This window comes from Bombus vosnesenskii, unplaced genomic scaffold (assembly GCF_011952255.1).
Source record: "Bombus vosnesenskii isolate JDL3184/JDL3185 unplaced genomic scaffold, Bvos_JDL3184-5_v1.1 scf7180000015073, whole genome shotgun sequence".
NCBI lineage: Eukaryota > Metazoa > Arthropoda > Insecta > Hymenoptera > Apidae > Bombus > Bombus vosnesenskii.
The window spans coordinates 8640-24006 of record NW_022883808.1 but is presented as its reverse complement, the minus strand read 5'-3'; the positions used below and the strand labels follow the sequence as shown (position 1 = coordinate 24006).

Here is a 15367-nt window from a genome sequence, read left to right as displayed (position 1 = left end):
TTTGTAATTAGCACGAGTAAATGAACGAATATCGATAATATAATATAAGGATTAATATGAATTTTATCTGGTTGATTATTTAAATACCATAACATATTTCACAGTAACGTCATCGACTGCCGTTAGGCTCTTTTCCCTTTTTGTTCAAACTAATTGATAGTCGAAAACTAGTATCAAGGAGGTGTGAATTTAGTCTTAGTTTGTAGAAACTATTAAAATGATAAAAATGGATACCGTATTAAATCGTCGAAGGCGCCAATTTACGATAAAAATTAAGAAATTGTTCAATTTGATTTTGTTACAATGGAAAACCCCCCCTTTGCTATGTCAAGAGATCGTTAACGTTTGATTGACATCTCGACACCTTGTCAAGATATATAAGGAACGCGGAAGTCGCGCGCGAGCTCTTTCGTGCCTGAAATTCCGGACAGTGAACATCCAAGAAGAATTTAAATATAAGGTAAATAAAAAAAATATCAAATAACAACATTGTAACTAGTAATTTATAACGTCTAAGCCATTAATTTACAATACTTGAGAAATTAATTTATAATATTTAAGCTATTAATTTATAACATTTAAGCCATTAATATATAACATATAAGCAATTAATTTATAACGTCTAAACTATTAATTTATAACATTTGTTGAGATATGTATAATTTTCTGTGTTGGACTGGGTTAAATGTGTAGTAGAGATACTTGTATGTGAACATCAGCGTGTGGATGTATGTGTGTGCGCGGCGTCTCGAAAACAGATGAATGTAAACTGTCCAGTCGGTTAACAGTCGGGTATAGAAGAAAGTGCTGAGACGCGTGCAAGTGTGTATCGATGAATATATAAGAAATCGTCCATGAAATAAATATATTACTATTTTAAAATTAATCCTCAGTATAAATTTAGTGTTCTTATAACATTATTTCGACTTCAAAGATCCACAATTCTCAACAACATTTGTGCTATTAATTTATAACATTTAAGTTATTAATTTACAACATCTAAGTCATTAATTTACAACATTTGAACTGTTATTTTATACATTTAAGTTATTAATTTATAACATTTAGGCTATTAATTTACAACATCTTAGCCATTAATTTACAATATTTGAACTATTATTTTATACATTTAAGCCATTAATTTATAACATTTAAGCCATTAATCTAAAACAATTACATCATTAATTCTTAACAGTTATACCAATAATTTATAACAACATTTTCCCATTAATTCAATGTAATTATGCTCTTAATTTATAACAGTTGTACCCTTAATCGGAAGTAACTCTACATTCATTGATTTTAATCAATGCCATAAATTCGTAGTGAGTGAATTAAAGATTTATTTTGCTTTATTTTATTAACGAAATCTATCAAGTCTTTGAAGTGCTATTTCATTTCCATATAGCATTATATTTTAACTCTGAATACAGTATTCGATTTCCAATTTCACTATTTCGTATAAAATCTGTGGTAACACAGAGTGTCGATGTATGTGTCACGTAAAATAACAAAATAAAAAAGGAATTTGAGGTAAAAAATAAAAAAAGAAAACTTTATTTTTTTTCTAACATCAATACACTTTACAATCTACTTCCGAACTCTAGGCGTGACTTTCTAAGACTGACTCTTATGATTTTACTCTCGATCGGATCCGATTACTTTCTTTTGTCATCCCTCAACATCCCCACCGTCCATGCATTTGCTAGGCGTCCGCGATCGTTGCCACGTGCTCTTTCTTCTAGAACTTTCGGTGGAAGGACCGTTGGGATGTTGATGGTTCATTAGGCACTTCAGCGATATACATTGTCGCCGAGTGCTTTATCTCTATCGTCAGTCCGTCGGATTTGAAGTATGCCGGTCGTGACATATGTAACGATATATGGTATAACGTTATAACGTATTACTTTACATGATATAACTTCATAACGTATTACGTTATATGTTATAACGTTATAACGTTATAACGTAATACGTTATATGGTATGACGGTATAACGTATTATGTTATATGGTATGACGTTATAACTTATTACGTTATATGGGATGACGTTATAACGTATTACGTTATATGGGACGACCTGTTTCTGTCTGGAGATTGATTCCTAATACAACGTGTGTTCCATTATATCAGCATCTCTAAAGTACAATTCTATGTGATTTCTAGGGAGAACAATACAACCGATCCACACCTTCGTCAGGCAAAACGTTTATCCCGTGACCGTGGCTACGTTCGGCGACCAGTTGTCACCTCGAACCCACTTTCGCTTTCACAAATGTCAAACAATTACAAATGACAATTGCTTAATTACAGTTATGATAAAATCTAGGCTAAAGCATTAGAAGGCTTCCTCAAAATTGCAGAGGGAAGGCTCCGGTTTTCCTTTCATCTCCGACATATATAATAACCTGTTAATAGCAGCGTTCTCTTCAGGTTAACTACCCTTATTATCCCAAAAGAAATAAGGGATTGAACGATTCGTGGCGTCGATTAGTCAATCGTAACGGGAATTTACGACTCCCGTTGGCGCACTTCCTCGAGATCGCGTCTCCCCACGAACGTGCGAATTTACATATTTAACAATATATATATGGCGGGTTAATGTTGAAATTTTGGGTGTTTGGGCGTTAATTTTAGTTTCCTTACATTTTTTCCCTTTAGAAATACCTGCACTTTATCATTTATGGTAGTTTTGTTAACAGAAACGAAAAATTTAGAAAAGATATGTATAATCAAGGAATCTCAGGATAGCACACTTAGACTGCAGATTTTTCTGTATGCAAAAGTAAGTCAAAGGAAGAGGATGAAGTTTTCTTGTATAAGGCTTTGTTTCTGCTTGAGCTAGCTTACAATGAAATACGTTCAGTGTGACAGAGTATCGACAACTATTTCAAACCTTAGCTTTAAATACAAAAAGTTTACGCGCAAAAATAAGCTGAAGAAAAGAAAAATGTTTTTTTTTTCTTGTTTGACGTCTTATCCTGTCTGGCGGTATGGAATTATTCTGGAAAAGCCTGTATATGTACAGAGTATATAAAAAATACACTTATTTGACCGGACCACCTTAATTCTACAACTCTAGATGATACAGTTTTACAAACGTCTACTCATCGTGAGGACCAACTTGCCAACTTTTCAAAATAAGCTATGAGTCGCAATTGAACCGTTTTCTGGAGAAATGACGTTGAAATTCCATTGGGTCTTACATCGAGATTATTCGCAACAAGTTTATATTTCGCAGTCAGGTAGAAAGTAAGCAATGTGACATTAACGAGAAAACAACAAGTTTTCGTTAGCAGGTGGGATAGCCCGTGATAAAGAGAATGGAGCAATCAGTGTGATTTCACATTATTACAGAATTATCTACTGTGTGAAAAAAGACTTTCAAACAAAGATTCTGATTTTATTAGCTTTCTTTTAGAATAATAGAAAATAAAATTTGTAAATAACAATTAATTTCATTATTTTAAATAATATATTTAAACTTGTTGAAATTGCAAATAATTTATTTCTGTCTTTTAACATTTAAACAATTATTTAAATGAAAATTTATTTAATAGTGCCCAGTATTGCGCGCAACACATTTTTGGAACAACGAACAATTCGATAGTCGGTAATAGAGATAGATGGCAAAATAATTGGATTTATTGATAAAATGAGGATTAAATTGATTAAAAAAAGTAAATTGATTAAAATGTATACAAATCCTACATATACAAGAATAATATCTTGCACATCATGGTATCCAAATATACTTTCCCAGTAAAGTTCCATTTGATCCTCGTGCTAAGTAGCATACGGTGCCAGCAAACGTCAATTTTTACAAAATTTTGCATGAATCAATAGATCCAGAGGCTCCGATCCTCCGAAATCACGCTAGTGGACACTTATACGCCCTGACACTTTTTATACATGCTGTACATAAAAATATGTGTATCGAAACTGTTGTTATTTCTATACTCAGATGTAAGATCAGAGTAGTTATTATTTTATTGAATGGATAAATCTATTACACCGTTCTGAGCCAAAAAAAGCCTTTATTGCACACGCTTACAAAAACTAGGGATAAAAACAAAAAAGCATCTTAAGCCTATCGATTAAATTTATCGATTGTAACTAGCATCATCCTCTAGTTACTATTTCTTATCACTAACGCATCTGCATATGGATGGCGAGCACGAACTCACGTTGTCATTTTCAACAGAAACTTTGATACAAAGTACGCAGATTTGTGTATAAATACATTACGGTAGAAAAATTGTTGAATATTTACTACTGTGTATCTGTTATACTTGATCGTTAACACCTGTTTTTTTCGCCTGCCTAACTTACTATCCTCAAAACATTATCAGATTATACATTTTGTTCGGCTGATAAAATGGAATTTCTTGGAATTTAGAGCTCCCTTTACATTCACTTGTTATTGTACGAGTATTTTGCTCGTTCACCAGCCGTTCACTCATTTTATTTTGCAATCGTGACAATTTGATGCTGCTTCTCCACTCTGTATAACGTGTTACCTACAAACACCAATATGTATATAATCTGATGCATTAATTACTATACGATACACCATGAGGACGTTAATACACGCAAAACGAAATAGATAAACAGTATCTGCTAAAATTATAGCTATAATATATAATATAATATAATATATTTTTGTTACAGTCGACTTCTCCAAAAGTCAAAAGCTTGTCTTGTTATTGGCACGTACCGTACACACTCGACTAATTGCGTATTTCTTAAAGCTATATTTCCCCTCTTTACAACTTTTTTACGAGATTAGTTTGAAATCAGCCCAATTGATAAACCATTTCAATTTTCAATCTCTATATTCAAAATTTATTATAATCAATTCTATTTTAGTTTTTGCTATCAAAGGAACATAAATTGGAAGTTGAAACAAAAAACATGGGTTCTAATTAAATATTACTATCTGCTTCTATTCTTAATCGTTACGAATTATTTATACATTATTACCAATTATCAATTTTTTATTATACATTGCTCGTTGCATTCACCCTATTACCCCTACACTTCCGTATCATCAACCATATTGCTATCTTCGAATAATTTTCCTCAAACGCAAAATCTCCCACATACCTAACCTTTTAATTTCAAAGCCAATTAATTCAGGGACATCTTCGATCTTTAACAAGCGTGTATCCTACCAATGATTAGCAGCTACTCTTCATTAATTCATTAATTCATTGATTCAATCTGTAACGTTTCGAGTATGTACATCGCATGTCGTATCATTGTATCGGTATTGTATCTGTTGATTCGAAAGATAGCTGGTTACTCAGGTGGCTAAATTGATCTCGCCATAGACGAAACTTATTTGTGTATCCATCTATGTATATATAAAAGATATACACAAGCAAACAGATAAGGCAATCGAGAATCAATGGATTCAATAGCCGGTAAACATTTACAAAAAAAGGAGATACCGCCGATTTTGACATTTTTTAAATATTTTGTTAATGTTATCAGTTTGAGTAAGATTTTATTCGAGGATTGCCGTTCATTAAAAAGTTAATATCAAAAAGTTCAATGAGTCATTTGCATTTAAGAGAGTGTACTTAGTCAGATTCTTAGTAAACACTTATCCAACAGCCGATCGTTTAGTACTTTTCGATTCGATTATTCGTGTTCGTTTTTTCGTGTTCGATAACGTTTTGCAGAAGAAAATTCGATTCAATGTTTGTAATATGTCGTGTATACAATTTTAATAATTACATTCGATAATTGCACAAAAATCGGGACTGAAACGTTACAATTATGGAGACTCTATTCCTCAAAATTGACAACGCGAATGAAAGAGAAAGAGAGCCTCGTTAAAGGCTGGCGATAAGTTGAAAGATTCTTATTTGGGATTTTTGATCAATGAAATTTTTGCTAATATGTTTCTTGCGTTTTACTGGTTAAAATGACACCAAACACGATAAAATTTGGAACATATTTGCTTACTTAATAATTGATAATTAAATATTATTCATATTATATCATGTTTGATCTTATTTTAGTCGGGGAAATCTTACAAATGCGTTAGTGGAAATTTAATTTTAAAAAGCCTAAAAGAAGGCAATTTTCAGTTTTGTATGATTACTGGGATACATTGTCTTAGCGATAACTGATAATATTGTATCATGTTACACTGCTCGATCGCAATGGACTGCCAAACTTCCGCAATACCTCAGGGAAATCTGCCCTTCTCAAAGTGGACACGACGGCTGTGTAACTACGTAGAGGACATTTTCGTGCAATTATCGAATGTTTGTACTAACCGTTTAATTTTTGTTCCAAAATTCTTATTCTTTATATTAGATGAATAATTCAAATATCTCACTGTGAAGTACCTGTGTTATTATTGATTGGTGTTTTATAATTATATTAAACAACGAATACTGAATAACGAAGTATTTTTCGGTTAAGGATTTCTTTCGTTATTCATAATTAATAATTATTGTATATAGCAATTTCGACAAAGTAACGAAGATGTAGAGTCGAATTCGAGTACGATAAGTAGTCACAGAAAATTTATCTTTTCTCCAATTGATTGCGTCTCCTAGTTTAATGGTGTTTTATAAACGGGCCGCTTATCTTGAAAATGGTAAATCCATTTTCCTTTGTTTCGGAATATTGAAACATTACGTTCGATTGGACTATTTTACTACGTTTTATGACCTTGAGTGACCTTAAATGATCGCGATATTTAAATCCGTCTTCAAAAGAGCAACAATGGGACAAATAGGTATTCAAAACTACACGGCTACACTTAAAAAAAACGAAGCCTATTAAAGTGTTCTTTAAAACTCGTAAACGCGTCCATCTGAGAAAAACTTTTTCCATCGCGTAATAGCCTCCTCGAAACCAAACAACTTTTGTTTCAAACATTTCCCTGCGTCTCAAAAAATTGAAAGAATTATTCAGGTGGTTTGCTGTTGAAGACTCAGCCTGTATATCCCCAAAATTCCATGTAGTTCTGATTGTTAGGCAAACTGATATTGTAATCTAACACGAGTCAACCTTATCAAGGGCCGAGAGGGAGGGGGTGTCAATAGACTAAACACAGAAGTATTCGCCTCTATATGTACCTCTATTCGCTATTTTGAACATGAACAGAAAGATGAACAGTACGGAGTGGGTGAGAAAAGCATTAAGAATTTTGATCCAGCATTTTTTAATCTCTTTATTGCGACATGAAAACTACGGAAAAAGTAATTTAAAAAAGCGACCAGATATCAATGACCTACGAAAAAGATAAAATTCACCCGGACAGAAAGAAGGAAGAAAACTATTTAACGTTTCATCAGAGAAAAAGAATCGAGGAAAAGGCTTGGTTATTGATCTTGTGAGACAGGAACGTCATAAATGCTAGTATAGGTAATCTTGCAGAAGTTGTTAAGAATCTTTATCGTAGTTTGGTATGAAAAATATCGAATAATTTGGATTTCGAATCACATACAAAATAAGATGCAGGGGAGAGTCGCACAGTACCTTGTGCTAGAGTTGGTAAAAATGAAAATTTACAAAGTGACTTTATAGCACAAATGGAACTTGATAAATGTAGGAAAATTAATTTTATGAAATTCAATAATACGAATTGACGAATTGACAATGTGCAAGAATAGTAATGTCGGAATTTGTAGGAAACGAAAAATTGTCGTCCAGTACCGATCAATTATTTAATTATTCGATCTTTTGCTCTAAATGGTTAATAATGTTTTAAAAAGTCCTCTAGATGTCAGTATACATATTCTTATTCAAATTTGATTTTTATGTATATCGTATGGAAAATACTTAATATTTTCTTGATCTGCGCATTCGACGTGTGCCCAGACTTCACATTCGTCGTTTTTGAAACATTGAAAGCTTCAGTGACCTGTCTTTGGGCCATTTTATTTTTGAAGAGTAGCTTCGAAGCCCCATTCATGTTCTCCTCTGACCATTTCTCTCTTTTCTGTTTTGGACTTTCAAACATTTTTCTATGGGAAAAGGTAGAAGAAAAATTAAACGGACACCTTCTAATTTAGTCTCAGTTGCCAAAATATTGAACTTACAGGTAAAAGAAATTCGGTCTATGACTAAATCATCGGTATTGGACGACAAATACGTTGAACAAATACGTTTTAGATTATAATGTATATAATGTACAAAGGAAATTATAAAAGTGGGGAAAATAACTGGTAATTACACTTAATAAATTAGATATAGTATACATTAAAAAACATTTTACTTACCTGAAAAACAACATGTCAACTCCAGAAAATAATTTTTAATTTTCGAAATATCAATGTATATGTTTGACATATCAGATCAATATGGCTCCGAAATATGTTACACGGAATTGTTCATTTTCATTTGTTTGTTCCAATAAAAGCGCTAATATCTGGTGAAAAATCCTATGTATTTAGAAATTAACAGAAATGTTAAGTGAGCTGTTATTTTGCCCGCATTGTATTTCTTACATGTAATGCCCGTTACACGTTTTATCTTTAAAATAGTAAACTCATTATTTACTCGAGATTTATTCCTAGCGCACAAATATTTTTCAATAGAGCGATGCAAAGTTTTACTGTATCTCGGATCATCACAAGTTAATCAAAATCTTGAGGATGCGATTTCACCTGCTCAAAGTGACTTTTGCAGGCAAAAGAAATTGTTCCTCGGATACTTTAATATTTTTTACTAAATTTCATCAAAAATAGAATTTTATTTGCTAATAGAAGATAACTATGTTTTGGTACTCCTACAGAACAATATCACGACATTCGCTAAAATTACAAATATTGTACAGTATATTCACTACAAGGCTAATTGAAATAGCTTGTAATCCAACATATAAGAATGCTACTTGCAAAGTATCTTTGCTAGTAGCAGTTTAAAGTAGAGAGATATTCCTAAAAAATCATATATTTTATACATATATGTACGTAGTATATACAGTGGATATAACTATCTTTCTGAATTTATAAAATAACAGTATATAATAATAAATAATAATAATAACAATAAAATAATATAATAATAAATAAAAATAACATAATAATAATAAATTTATAGAATAACAATATTCCAATATTTATATTTTTCCTTGTTGCAATTTTGTAAACCGTCAAAGCGTTTACAACAGAAATTCCCAGAAGGAATTGAATGCCAAGTTTTCTGTACCATTTGATTCCTTTTCTAATTGTGGTGGCATAAGAAACCATTTGATCGGAATAATCTATACCACACTTTCCTTCGTTATATTCGACAACAGCTAGCGGTTTTAATGTAGCGAACAAGCGAAACGAAAGATCATTCTTGAGACCACCACTTGAGCGATTCGCATTACTAAAATATCGATGGGAGCACCTAGCAGAGAACGCTTGGTACTGCTGTACGCGTGGCCTGACGCAGATTTTTTTGAAAACACGCGTGGCAGTCAATGTGTTAATAAACTATTAAACTACATGTCGTGAAGAAGTATCCCCTTTAAGAACATTTATTAATAGCTCTAGAGTTGATAATATTAGCTTGAGGAAGTTCTGTATGTACGTGTAATTGATAGTACTCGCGTACACCTGTGCGTGTAAAACGTTTCAAATTAATAAAGAGAACATGATACACGTGGAATAGGTATGAATAAAAATTACAAGAAGCCGGAGAATATTCTAAAACATATGCCACGATAAAATATAAATTGTAAAGAGTTATAGATCATGTTATTATATATTAAAATTATGCTTAACAAGCAGATATTAGCGTAAATATGACGCTGCGTTAATTAAATCCAACAATATTGAGAAAAGAACAAATTGAACAATACCTAGAAATAATTTAGAAAAACACTGTTAGATCAATTTCAAATTGGGTTTTCTTTACTCGATGTCAAACTTAACTCTTATTCGTCTTTTGCATAAACTCTTTTCGTGATATGAAACTTTAGAGTTGACATGCTGCTGGTATTAATTGCACACGCAGAATAAGATTTTCCAAATTGAACCGAAACGATTTAGACAGAAAAATGTAATACTTTCCATACTCATAACAATTATTTATGCATTCCGCATATAAACCTACCAAATATTTATTACTTACTTTTAGCTCAAAAATATTTCATATACTACTACCAAGCAAATATTAGATTGAAGAGAAAATCATACATGAAAGATGTCACTTTTTTTAATAAAAAGTTCGTTCTCATCAAAGTTTCTGGCAATTTATTACATACCTGTATACAAAGTGGATTACTTTATAACACAACTGGAAAGTAACTTTCTTTAGTAATGATTTACGTAATAAATTACGCAAAAAGTAAAAAGAAGATTATATTTTAAATCATATTCTAAGAATAACTGTATTTTAAAAGTGATTTCAAAAGAATTTTGAATTTAAAAATTCGTCAAAAGTACATACGTACTTACTACTTCGACACGATCTAGGCTAATTATGTGTACTGATGTTTATACATCTTGATAGTAGCTGTATTCAAAGAGCGCGTCGAATCTTTTTATAATATTTGCCTTTTGATGTATTAAAAGTATTGTAGTAACTGATGGTTTCTTAGAGTAAGGACAAGTGATGATGGTAGAGTTCAAAGTTTAGTGTATTTTAATAAGTGATATTCAATAACAAAAGGACCGATTACAATATCGTCGCACGCCGACTCACACTCCGTGTCCGCTCAACTCGCACCCTGCTTCTCGACTGACTCTCTGGCCGTTGTAGCACTCTATTGTCTTTTGCTAGGCCCACCGCACGCGTGTTCTGCAGACGCTCGTAGCCAGAGTCACGTAGGTATTTTCGGCAAGGCTATTTACTTGAAGGACCCGGTAATGCATTGATGGAGCCGACAGCGCCTCGGCTCTCGCGACATTGTCTGTAGTTAGCTCGACGTTTCTTGGGCCCTTCTCCCCGATACTACAGTATCATTAGAGATATTCTTCTTATTATCGCAAATATGTATTGTTCTGCTCATTGCATCGACAAGTGAACGGATTTTAAGCTTCCTATTCTTTTACATTTTCAATATTTCCAGAGTTATTTGTTTTCAGTAGAAAAAATATTAATTCCTGCCACTTTTGAGAGGAATTGTTTAGAAGTGTATCCTGTTTATCTCGAATCGCTCAAATATATCGGGGAAAAAATGAATGACACAAAAATCGAATGACATCTAAAGGGATATACTATTATATTCGTGTGTGTTTACTTTGCGTGTATTGTCTTAACATGAAATCTCTTGCGTGTTAAAATATTTCAATGGATATCTCCATTTTTTGTTACATAATCACGCAGCTGACGTTCAGACATCTCTAAAATACTAGAAACTTGCGTCTTTCGCACCATCCGCTATCGTAATAGAAACTTTCAAATTCGACAGAGCAATACAAAGCACGTGTCACGTAAAATAACAAAATAAAAAAGGAATTTGAGGTAAAAAAATAAAAAAAGAAAACTTTATTTTTTTCTAACATCAATACACTTTACAATCTACTTCCGAACTCTAGGTGTGACTTCCTAAGACTGACTCTTATGATTTTACTTTCGATCGGATCCGATTACTTTCTTTTGTCATCCCTCAACATCCCCACCGTCCATGCATTTGCTAGGCGCCCGCGATCGTTGCCACGTGCTCTTTCTTCTAGAACCTTCGGTGGAAGGACCGTTGGGATGTTGATGGTTCATTAGGCATTTCAGCGATATACATTGTCGCCGAGTGCCGCCACATCTTTATCTCTATCGTCAGTCCGTCGGATTTGAAGTATGCCGGTCGTGACACACGCGAAAAGTGACTGACCGAAAAAGAACTGAATGTTTTGACGACATTAGGCAGCCTTGTATTTCAGCAATATCATACCAGCAATAACAAATTTTGAGAAATATCTTTATGTTCTATTCCTGTGGCGTACTTTGGATAACGCTAATCCCGGCGACACACTAAATTTTGAAATCCATACGACTGATTCTACAGAAGCGGGGATTCTACAGCAGCGATTTCGCTTGCACAGTTGTTCATTTAATTTGTGAATTGTAAGAAACCTCAAGTATGTCAGAGGACATAGTGATACTGCTACAAAAGCGACTAGACAAATAGAGAGCTACATGTGATTTTATCGTATTTTTTTAACCCTTTCGCTCCGGCAATCCAGTCCGCCGAAGTACTGTCACTGAACGGAAACGCGCGCCAGAAATACGCACAGTGTGCGTGGCTACTGTATATACGTTTTCCTAAGTCTTAAATAATAATAATTCTTGTAAGAACCGTATACGAAATATCGTTTCACTGTCAATGGATTTAGTAGATTTTTTAGCATGAAACAATATACGATTTTGATGTTGTTTCAACAAGGAGTAACTTAAAGAAGTGATTAATCCAATATGTCAATAAAATCAAGGGAAAATGTTCTGTCGATAACGAAAAAATATATTAATGACCACAGATAGCATTTGTATATGCATCATTTTTGTCAAATTTTGTCTTCAAAACACAACTTTTTAATATTCCTATTTTATCTACTTTTGCTAAAATACATTAAACACATTTCAATACTAAACTAAAGATCTTTAAACTTAAAAATGACTTTTGCTTATTTCCATGTCACAAACAATTGGCTTTAATAATTATCGATCAATACTCTCTTATTCGTAAGCACATCAGCACATTCGATCCATGCAAATTCACGTAAAATGTTACTACTTCCTGCCTTTCGTTACATGTATCTTAATAAATTGTATCTTATTAAATCTTAATAAATATGAGTCTTAATAAAAAGAAGTTACTTTTTACGTAGACCAAACCTAGTTCTATTATTAAGCGCGTAAGCAGATAAGATGAAGATCAAATAGAGGCAAAGCTAAAAAATAACGACTATATATTTTCAGGTTTCAGCGTTGAAAACTTATGTGGGTGAAACGCTAGAATTGACTGGAGTTCTTCGACAAGAAATGGGCACTTGTCTTTGCATAGACAGCAACAATGTGCCTCCGACAGTCAGCAAACGTTACTCTGTACAAGTTCACTGTATGTATTATTAAGCGCTTATCATAGAGCTATTATACAAATATATTTGCAATTATCATTCTTATATATTATACAAGGTGAATCAGAACAGGTGGAAAATATGACAGAGGTTGATTCTGAATACTGAAATAAGAAGAAAATTTTATATAACATAATATGCCTAATGACCATACGTTCCGCTTATAGCTTATTTTGCGATGCTAAACATTACACAGATGAACGATTTCTTGGAAAATAGATAAATCGTGCTGGCCTTATTTCCGGACCAATACGCTCTTCGGATCCGAATCCGTTCGATTATTAAATACGGGGACGTTTAAAATCTCTTACTTATAAAACGTTAGTTGACGTGACGATCAAAATTTTCGACAAATTCGTGTAAGCTGTTCGAACAAGATGGACGATCTATGACGCGACGCATTCGCGTTTCCGTAGAAACTGGAACTGGTCGATTCGAGTAATTTCTCTAAAGATAGGTAAGAAAGTACTGTGACACAAAGCAAGCGTCTACTCGAAAACGTTTATACGAAATTTTCTTCTTATTTTAATGCGCTGAATCAGCCCCTGCTTGCTTGGAAGCCGTACTTTCCACATGTCTCGAACTCTATCATACCGATCCACTAGGTAAACAAAATAAAAACCTGCCAAGCACTGTGGCGGCACGGGCCACGGAACTTTTCGACGGCTCCGGATGCAAAGCGCGACGCCGCCAAAGCGCAACACCGACGTGCCCAATGTACCATCGATATCTTCACACTCTTTCCGCCGAATTCTCGGAAGAGCATACACGTGCCAGCACTGGCGGCACATCTAATGAATGCACGCTAGTGGGGGATATCGATGGGCTACGAAGGGAAGAATCTGCGCGATCCGAAACAAAAGCACAGGCAGTCTGTCTTACGCCATTAAATGTGTAACTCCTCGGTACTATTTGCATAGCAACGCGTCGAATGATCTCTCGGTGTCTATCGTTATTTGTTAGTTGTTACCAGTTGTCTGTTAAGTGTAATTGTTAATTGTTAATTGTTAATTGTTAACTCTGATTGTTGATTAGTTCTAAATAAACTATTGTTCGTTAAAAACACCAAGAGTAGTTTCTTACGCACCTATCACCATACCACCTCAGCACGAACGCCGTATAGATTGTTTTCACCTGTTCGATTCGTGCTAGATTTGACTAAAATACTCATGCGAAGTTATTGAAAATATAAAATCCGAATTAACATTCAGTTTTCAACAACCTGTCTAAAGATACCGCTCACAAACAAGCTATCATTTCTTGAAACAAATATATAAGATTTATTTAGAAATACAGCCCACTCAAAACATTCTATGGACCAAACGAAAAAATTGTTGACATTGATTGTCAACAAGTCCTACAAACTAGGATCTTTCATATTTCTTTCGCTTTTGATAATTAGACACAACCTCCCGCTAGCCGATGAGTCATTCTGCTATATTTGGCTTATCCTTTGTTATTATACAAATTACTGTCATTGTTCACGGCTGATCTACTAATTCGTTTGGTGACTAGACACTACGTTAGATATTTTAATCAAATAAACTCATAATTGTATCGATAAAATACTTCCTATCAGTACAATATATGATCTAAAATTTAAACATCCTGCTTCAGGGCGACATATCCAGTGAATTAACGGCGCCTGAACAATCCCTTAAAACGGGTAAATCTATAACTTTATTATCTAATTTCAACATAATATCCACAAACTGATCAACATAATTTTACTATGCCCAAAAAGAATCGCCTTGCAAATGATATCGATATTTACGACATTTCTTTGCTATATTAATATAGTATTATTTGTTATAGATCCAGACCACCGACCTCGACCAGGGCTATCAAAATTCGCCTTCGTCATGGCCAATAACCAATATAATATTAACTACGATAGAAACTGTCATTGTTAATTTAACACTAGCTATCGCTGCTATAATACGAATAGCCTGTATACATATTAAATAAACTGTAATAAATAACTTATTATTTTTAAATACACCCTGTCTTATTTATCTACACCTTCCTTTGTCTTACGTCCACCTTGACCTATGCATTGTCACGTAAAATTCGTGATAAAAAAGGATTTTTGCAATCCACTAGCGATAAAAAGTTCGCGTACAAGGTAAATAGCGGGCAAAAGAACGGTATAAAGCATAGAGTGTAGAGTATAGTAGCATCGCAGAAAAAGAAAAATCAACAGCTTGGTCGGTCATTGAGCAGCAACAGATCGAGCAACGATACAAATGATCATGGAAGTGCGTTTCTGCTTCCCGGTCTGTTCGAACTATGACGATTTGTCTTTCTGATCTTTCCGACTCGACCGTTGCACCGTT

At 33.6% G+C, this 15367-nt stretch overlaps 1 long non-coding RNA gene across 1 annotated transcript; it reads left to right on the top strand.

Moving 5' to 3' along the window:
* The first annotated feature begins 323 nt into the window (after positions 1 to 323).
* On the top strand, positions 324 to 13677 carry LOC117240917. The gene is made up of 3 exons (XR_004494822.1): positions 324 to 460; positions 12881 to 13012; positions 13637 to 13677. It is a non-coding gene; the product is annotated as an uncharacterized LOC117240917 (long non-coding RNA).
* The last annotated feature ends 1690 nt before the right edge of the window (positions 13678 to 15367 follow it).